The following is a 7,911-nucleotide window of genomic DNA, read 5'->3' on the forward strand; positions in this document are numbered from 1 at the left end:
TAACAATATTGTACCAATATCAGTTTATTGATTTTGATAGAGTATTGTAGTTATGTAGTATCACCACTAGGGAAAGCTGGGTGAAGGATTCACAGATATTATGTACTGCTTTTGCAGCTTTCTGTGAGTCTAAAATTATTTCAAAATAAAAGAATTCATAAGAACAGGTATAAAATTTGACAATTGACATTTTATAAGAACACATACTAACAAAAGCATGTAAATTAAATACCCTAGAGTACTAACCTATGGGGGGAAGGGAGGAGAGGGGGATGGGGACAAAAGGAAATAAACAACTACATTAATCAAGGGTCCCTACACAGACCAATGATGATCATGTGCTACGAACCAAAAAGGAGATTAACTCAAAGCCCCCTGCACCTGAGGTCCCCAAAAGAACGTGTGTGTGGGGTGGGAGAGAAGGAGATTAATACATTCACGATGACCTCTAAAAGAATTATTTTGTTGTTGAGAAAAATGCACAGCAAAGCATATACAGATTCAATAATTTCCACATGTACAAATTCAGTAGTAATGACCACATTCTTCAAAAGATGCGGCCACTCTCACCTTCCTTCTCCAAATTTTTCTTCCCCCATTAAAACAGACTAATTGCTCCTGTTTCCTATCTGGGAATATGGCCTTTTTTCATTGATATTATCTACCCTATAAACCTTCACTCAATTGATAATGAAAAGTAAAAAAAAAAAAAAAAAAAATCCCCCACCCCTTTTTTCAACAGCAGGAAGAACGTTGAGGGGAGCAGGAGGGGCAACAAAAGGGGAACGAGAAAGGAAAGGAATGGAGGGGAGAGAAAACGAAAGGAAAGGTTGTGGAGGCTATTCTCCTGAGGGCTGTAGGTTGAGCTGTGGACCAGATGGGTCACAATTGCTGAAGGCCTCCGGAGCTCTGAGGCCCCAGAGAGGAGGACTGGATTCCAGCTGATCCTCAGAACATTCTCTGCTCAGAAGGACACAAAGTCTCTGTCTGGTGTGGTTGGAATTTGGAAACGCTGACTTCTAGCCGAACCTCCCTTCTTCCACTTCAGGGCCAGCTGACCTTAGACAAGAACCCTAATTTAGCTAAGACTTCAGTGTGGTTAACAAGTGTGCCACCCCTTCTACATCACTGGAAGGCGGAGCTAATAAAAGGACTGAATGATTTTTAAAGCCATTTGCTAATTGGAGTGCCTTGTGAGGTGGAAGGAATACAAGAAAAGGAAATAATTGAGGAATCATGTTAAGTTTTATTGACAAGGATGCTCATCTTGATATTACTTATAAAAATGGACAATTGGAAACAACATAAATGTTCCATAGTAGAAACTTGGTTAAAAATGTGTGCTACATTCTTATGAGAAAAGACATTAAAAACGAAGGTAGGTGACTTAAACATTATGGAAAATGTGATCAGGATAAGCTACAAAACAGTGTTACAGAATGATCCTATTTTTTGTAAAATATACAACTATGCATAAATGTGTGGCGCCGTGGGCTGCCAGGTTGGGTTGAACTGCAGGGTTGGTGGTTCAAGCTCACCAACCTCTCCTTGAAGAGTTGCTGAGTCGGAAATGACTTGACAACACTAACAACGTGCATAAAATGGAGAGAAGAGGCTATTCACCAAAACAGTAATACTGACAGAACTTAAGATTTCTGCACTTTGTTTTTGTCGCCCTATCAGCTCAGACTCATGTCTGCAGAACAGAACTGTGCTCCATAGGATCTCAAATCCCTGAACTTTCGGAAGTAGATGGCCAGGAAGGATTGCAGGTCTGTCTTCCTAAGTGTCTCTGAACTTAGGAAGGTTTGAATCACCAACCTTTCAGCGTGCTTAACCATTTACACCACCCAAGTCCTCCTTGTGCACTTGATTACATCTGAATTTGAAATGATTCTTAGAAATATTAACATTGGATATCTTTTGAGTAGATTGAAACTGAGTATGATTTTTTCATTTTTTTTTCCAACTTTTCTCTAATAAATGCATTACAATTGTAGGCAGATAACGAGATAATCTTTTAGGAAGTATAGGAAGGAAAGCACTATCTAGAAAAATCTTGGCAGTTCTTTCCTCGGCATTAGCTACAAAAGCACTAGGAGTGAGCATCAAGGTCTAGCTCAGCTGGCAATGAAGCTGGGCATTTGGCCTCTTGGCTCCTCCAGCCTCTTGACCAACCAGCTCTGGCCAGCTCAGTCACTTACATTCCCCCTACTAGATGTTTCAGGAACCTCCCAGAAACCTGCTGTTTCTTTCCTGGAAGACAGAAGAGCCAGGACACAAGAGCCTGCCGGAAAGACCAAGGTCACCTAGTAAGTGTGTGATATGTATAATCATATCTCTTCCCTCCCTCAACTTTTAGTTTCGTTTCACTCTTGCAGCAGGCTAAGGTACACAGTGAGCAGTATTTACTGCAGGTGGAAACGTGGGTGGTTTCATGTAGGGTGGCTCCGTGCTCTGTTCTCACTGGCCTCCTGCTATAAACAATACTATCATTATATTATAGAGAATTAACCATGTGCCAGGTGTGTGCCTGTATCACGGCAGTTTTCACCACAATCCCTACTGTCCTTATACCCACTTTGCAGATGGAAGAACTGCAGGTTAAGAGAGGTTGAGGAACTCACCGTAGGTAACAGACAGTTGGGTGGTAGAGCCAGGATTCTAGACCTGGCCAGCTGGACTATGCCTACTGGGATCACCCCCTACACTGCTCATGTCAGGAAAGGCCAGGTTTCTCAAGGACAGGAAGGGCGTAGCGCCCACCGACCCGAGGCCTAGCAAGTCCAAAGTGGCAGTAACCACCCGGGGTGGGGGTGGGGGTAGAAGTGGGGGGGAAGCTCGGGCACTGTGAGTCCGAAGGCTATCCGCACAATTCCCATAAACACGAGCAGGGCGGGGCGGGGCGGGGCTTGGCCGCGGCTCCGCATTTCCGGGGACGCCAGGCCGAGGGTGTTCGCGGGAATGCTCCGAGCCCCTAGGGAGGGTGCGTGGCGGGCCTGTCAGCGGGGACGAATCTGTGGATACTCCGGGAATTGGAGCAACTCTGGAAAGCAGAGGTGGCCAGGGTCGTGCGTAGTGGCCGCGCGGGGGCCGTGACTCACTCCAGGTAAGCGCAGGACGGGGCAAGCAGGACCCACGGCCCCGAGAAGAGGCGGAGGAGGCCGAGGCCGCTGGGGCAGTCCCGCCTCCGTACCCACCCCCACTCCCGCCCCCGGCCCCGCGCCCTGCCCATCTCCGGAGAGGGCGCCACCTGCACACTCTGATGGGCACCGGCTCCCGCCACTGGGGAAGCTTGTCGCCATGGCAGCGCAGGAGGCTGGGCCCAGGTTCCCATGGCAACAGGGGGCCTCCGCGCTGAATCCTTTTACTCCGCGTAATCTCAAACCAGGAATCAAGAGGCAGGAATCTTGGCCCTTGAGGGAAATCATTTGAAATTTGGGAAGAGCTAGGGCCCCTCCTCAAACTGGTCACGGGTATTACGTTTGAGTTAGGTGCTTTATCATGGCTTTTTTCTTCTCTGAGTGACAAGGTGGATTTAGGATCTAGGAAGGTAGAAAGTTGAGGGGCCTTGGGAATGAGGCAGGCTGCAGCTTGATAAATGTGGTGGGAGGAGACCGCTGTGTGACTTCTGTGGAGCCGTTCTGATCTGTCAGGAAGATTCAAGGTCACCTTGAGAAGGTTCTTGACCTCTGCTCACATTCCTTTCCCTCAATGTACCTCATTTGACTTGAGAGTCATGGAATACTTGAGCAGATCAAATCAGATAAAGACTGGGAAGGATGCAATTTTTTTTTTTTTAAACAAGTTTTTCCCTAAATAAATAACTTTAGAACTTCAAGAAATGTAGAACTCACTGGCCCCACTCCCTTGTTTTCATTAAATTACTTCCCAAGATGACACAATAAGTTAGGGGGAAGGTCAGAATTTGAATCCAGCCTTTTGACTCCCAGGCTATGGTTGTTCCAAGTTTACTATTAATTAACCAAGGTTACTATTCATACTGAAACTTGGAAATCTGAGGTACAAATCTGAGGTCAAAATGTCTGGAAAAACGGAAAGATAATGGAATTGTTCCACAAACTTTTTGAAGCCCCCTCATATCTCCTATTTTTTGGAAGATCAACCTATATTAGTCCCAATAAGCACCCCCTTAAGGAGCTCTGGTAGCGTAGTGGTTATGAATCGGGCTGCAAACCTCAGGGACAGCAGTTCGAAACTACCAGCTGTTTTGCGGGAGAAAGATGAGGCTTTCTGCTCCTGTAAAGATTTACAGCCTTGGAAACCCAGTACAGGGTCGCTATGAGTCGGAACCGACTCCACGGCACATAACAACAACAACAACATATCTCCTGGCACTGAGGCTCAAGCTGTTGGTGACAGATGATCTGAATGATCTGTCACCAAGATTGGCACACAGACTGGAGCCTTGGGAAAAATGTTTGGAAAAAACCATTCTTCCTAATACCAGATCCTGTGCTTTAGGGCTCTTACATTAATGTCATTTTGTTGTTGTTGTTGTTTTAGGACTGACCTAAATAAATCCCTAACAGCCAAACATTCATCAACTTTCAAAAATACCATTTCTTCTGAAGGCAACAAAACTGCTGTGAATAAGAGTAGTGTGAGCAAGGAAACTCCTGTTTCCAGCCCTCCTCCCATCCATCAGTGAGGTACCTTTTCCTTTGCAAAGGTTAAGAGAAAGAGGAGGGGGTGCAGTTGGGAGAAAAAACAATCCAGGAAAGAACATTTAATGAATCGTTTGGAAATTATTTGTCAGCTAGAAATTAGAGCAAAAAACTCTCTGATTCATTTAGTAAATATTTACCAGGTACCTGCTATTTCCAACTCTAAGCGGTGGGGGGTGGGTTGGGGGGGTGGGGATGGAGACTAGGAAACCTGAGTAGTTACTAATGGAGCTTGTAGAAGAGAAGGAAGGGCATGCAAATGAGTATTTGACTACAGCAAATGGAGTTCCTTAATAGAAATCTAAGCAGAGAAGCAACTTGGGAACTCTGTTGAAAGCAACATGATTCGAGTCTCCATAGCCTGGGAGCATTTCTGAAGCTCTACCAGGTTAGCCCTGGGCACTACCTTTGCTGAAGACAAAGGAAAGAGTGAGTGAAAGTATCTAAAGAAATGTGGGTGAGGATGGGTACTCTTTGGAAAGAGGTTCAGGAGATGCTCATGAAGTTTAAGCTCTGTGAAGGCAGGAAGGACCTCCTCAGTTTCCTTCAGCTTCCAAAATCCTGAGCAACCAGCCAGGACACAAGAAGTATTTGTGGATGTACTGGTCAGAAAGAGACTGGAGGAACCTGAGAGTATGGCCCTTGGCCATCCTTTAGGTCTGGAAAGGAGCTCACCCTTGTGGCCCAATTTTCAGCCAAGCAGTAGATAGGTTTATAGCGGGAACAAAACTATTACAGTATGGTCACCATGGAATGGTCAATCGTTCAAACTCAAAAGGACAACATTTTCCCAAGGACAAAGTTGAGACGGGATGGGAAGGTGAGTGGAATGGAAATAGGGAGTAAATGGGATAACTGTTATTGCATGGAGAGGGTTGTAATCATTGAAATGAAACAAAGTATATGATTTGTGGAAAGTAAAGCTGATGATGTTGGTTGTAAATCTTCACTCAAGTCACAGTAAAAAGTTAAAAAAAAGAACTATTTGTGAACTGATGGACAGAAGAAAGGAAAGCAGTTTATGTATCCTCAATAGAGAAGCTAAGACAGGACCCTAGGTGAAGTTCTATCAGTATCCCCTGGGTTCTGGAGTCAGCAGATCTGGCTTGTGACCCTGGAACCTATCTAGTACCCTTAACAAGCCCCTGAGCCTCTCTCTACCTCAATTTCTCATTTATGAAGTAGGAATATAGATAGTAACTCCTATCTCACGCTGCTGTGAATATTAGACATGGTTGAAGGTTAAAAAGCTTAGGATAATGCCTTACATATAAGCACTTAGTAAATGTTAGGTTTGATTTAGATTGAAAGAATTCTGCCAGGTAATCCATGTCAGGTAAGATGTTGTTGTTAAGTACCACTGTCTTGCTTCCAACCCATAGCGACCTGGTATAAGTTTTCTGAGGAGCAGCTGGTGGGTTTGAACTGCTGACCTTGTGGTTCACAGTCTACTGATCCTGCACCCTAACACCAGGGTCCTGGTGTGTTTGATTGGTGTGTTTGTTTGTTGTTGTTGTTGTTGTTGTTAAGTGCCGATTCGGTTCTGACCCATAGCAATCCTTTATAGGGTTTCCGAGGAGCAACTGGTGAGCTTGAATTGCCAACCTTGCAGTTCAAACCAACTTTGTAATCCAGCACTTTAACCCCTGTGCCACCCAAGGATGGTGACTCCAAAAGAAGACGTAATTTGTTTTTACCTGATAACAGCTAATTTTCAAAAGTTCCCTTGTCCACAAACTGTCATCTTAAAGAAATGGTTCTTCACTTTTTGGAGGGTCAGGGATCTTTCTGGAATCTGGTTAAATATGTGACCCCTGTCTCCAGAAACAGCGTATCATTCTTGGGGCACATGGTTTCCTAAAGTCCATCCTTGGGATTAAGGAACGTCTCGCTTTGCCCCACTGCCTACAGGTTGTAATGGAAGAACTAAGGCAGCATTCGTCAAAGATGAGGCTGGGAGGAACAAGGATAGTCCCCAGTGGGTCTGCATCCTTTGAAGACGTTTGTCAGGTGCTGTGGAGACCACAAGATGGAGAGAGCTGAGAATAAGCCCACATGGCTGGCTGACTGCCCAAGTCTGGGCACCTTTGGTCCTCCTCCACTTTTAGGACCACGTTGGTCACACCCGGAGCCTAGGCATGGCATCCTCGTGGCATTCTCTAGCCCAACCCTCGCTCCTAGTGTATAATGGTGCTGCCAGCCGATCACGGGGTCTGGGTGGCTACAGTGAAAGACCCGTGCTCAGGTGCCATCCTCACCCTGGTTCTGTGAGTGTTTTATCCTGGTACCTTTTGTTGTTCAGGTTGCTCAATAGAACATCGTCATGAGTGGCCTACTCCTCCCTCCACACTAGCAAATCAGGCTGAGAGAGCAGTGTTTGGGGCCACAGGAGCTCAGTGGTAACTCACCTGCTCCATCTTCTACCACCTTTCCCACATCTGACGTAGCCCACACTCTGGGGATAGCCCCAAAACTGAGAACAAGGTTCCATTTGGGAGCAAGTGTGGCAGCCACCTGGTAACCTGAAGCACTTGGGAAGCTTTGGGGTTCAGAGAGCCCCCTCCCTGGGACAGAAGAAATCTTTGCTGCCCTGGGATAGAGGGAGGGTCCTGCCCCAGACCTTCTTTTTCCTTCATAGGGCAATGAACAGGCGTCCAGGAATTTCTAACCAAATCTGTTGCCGTTGAATCAATTTTGATTATAAGGACAGAATAGAACTGCCCTACAGGGTTTCTAAGGCTGTAATCTTCAGAGGGGCTCCTGGGGTGGCAGCCTAAGTACTGGACCGAGCCCACCAGATGCTCCTCGGAAACCCTGTACAGGTCGGAATTGACTCAATGGCTCAACAGCCTTTACAGGGACAAACTATATCATCTTTCTCCCACTAAGTGGTTGGTGGGTTCAAACCTCTGATCATTAGGTTAGCAGCTGAGCACTTTAAGCACAGCACTACCAGGGCTCTGGAGAGTGAGATTTAAAGGGAATGAACAGGGAGGCAAATGGGGAGGCAGATTGCTGACTTCTTGGATCGTGGACATGGGGAGAGCTCAGGTCTGATTAGTCAAATTGGCAGCTGAGATGCTCTTTCCTAGACCCTCACTCTGCTTACTTCCCACCTTCCCTGTGCCCAGAACACCTGCCTCCCACCTGTGTGTGTCTCCAGTGATTTCAGAGCAAGAAAGAGAGTCACTGGGCAGTCACTCGTGTCCCTCCTGAGTGACAG

The sequence above is a fragment of the Chrysochloris asiatica genome, unplaced genomic scaffold (genome assembly GCF_000296735.1).
Source record: "Chrysochloris asiatica unplaced genomic scaffold, ChrAsi1.0 scaffold00101, whole genome shotgun sequence".
NCBI classification, from domain to species: Eukaryota; Metazoa; Chordata; class Mammalia; order Afrosoricida; family Chrysochloridae; genus Chrysochloris; species Chrysochloris asiatica.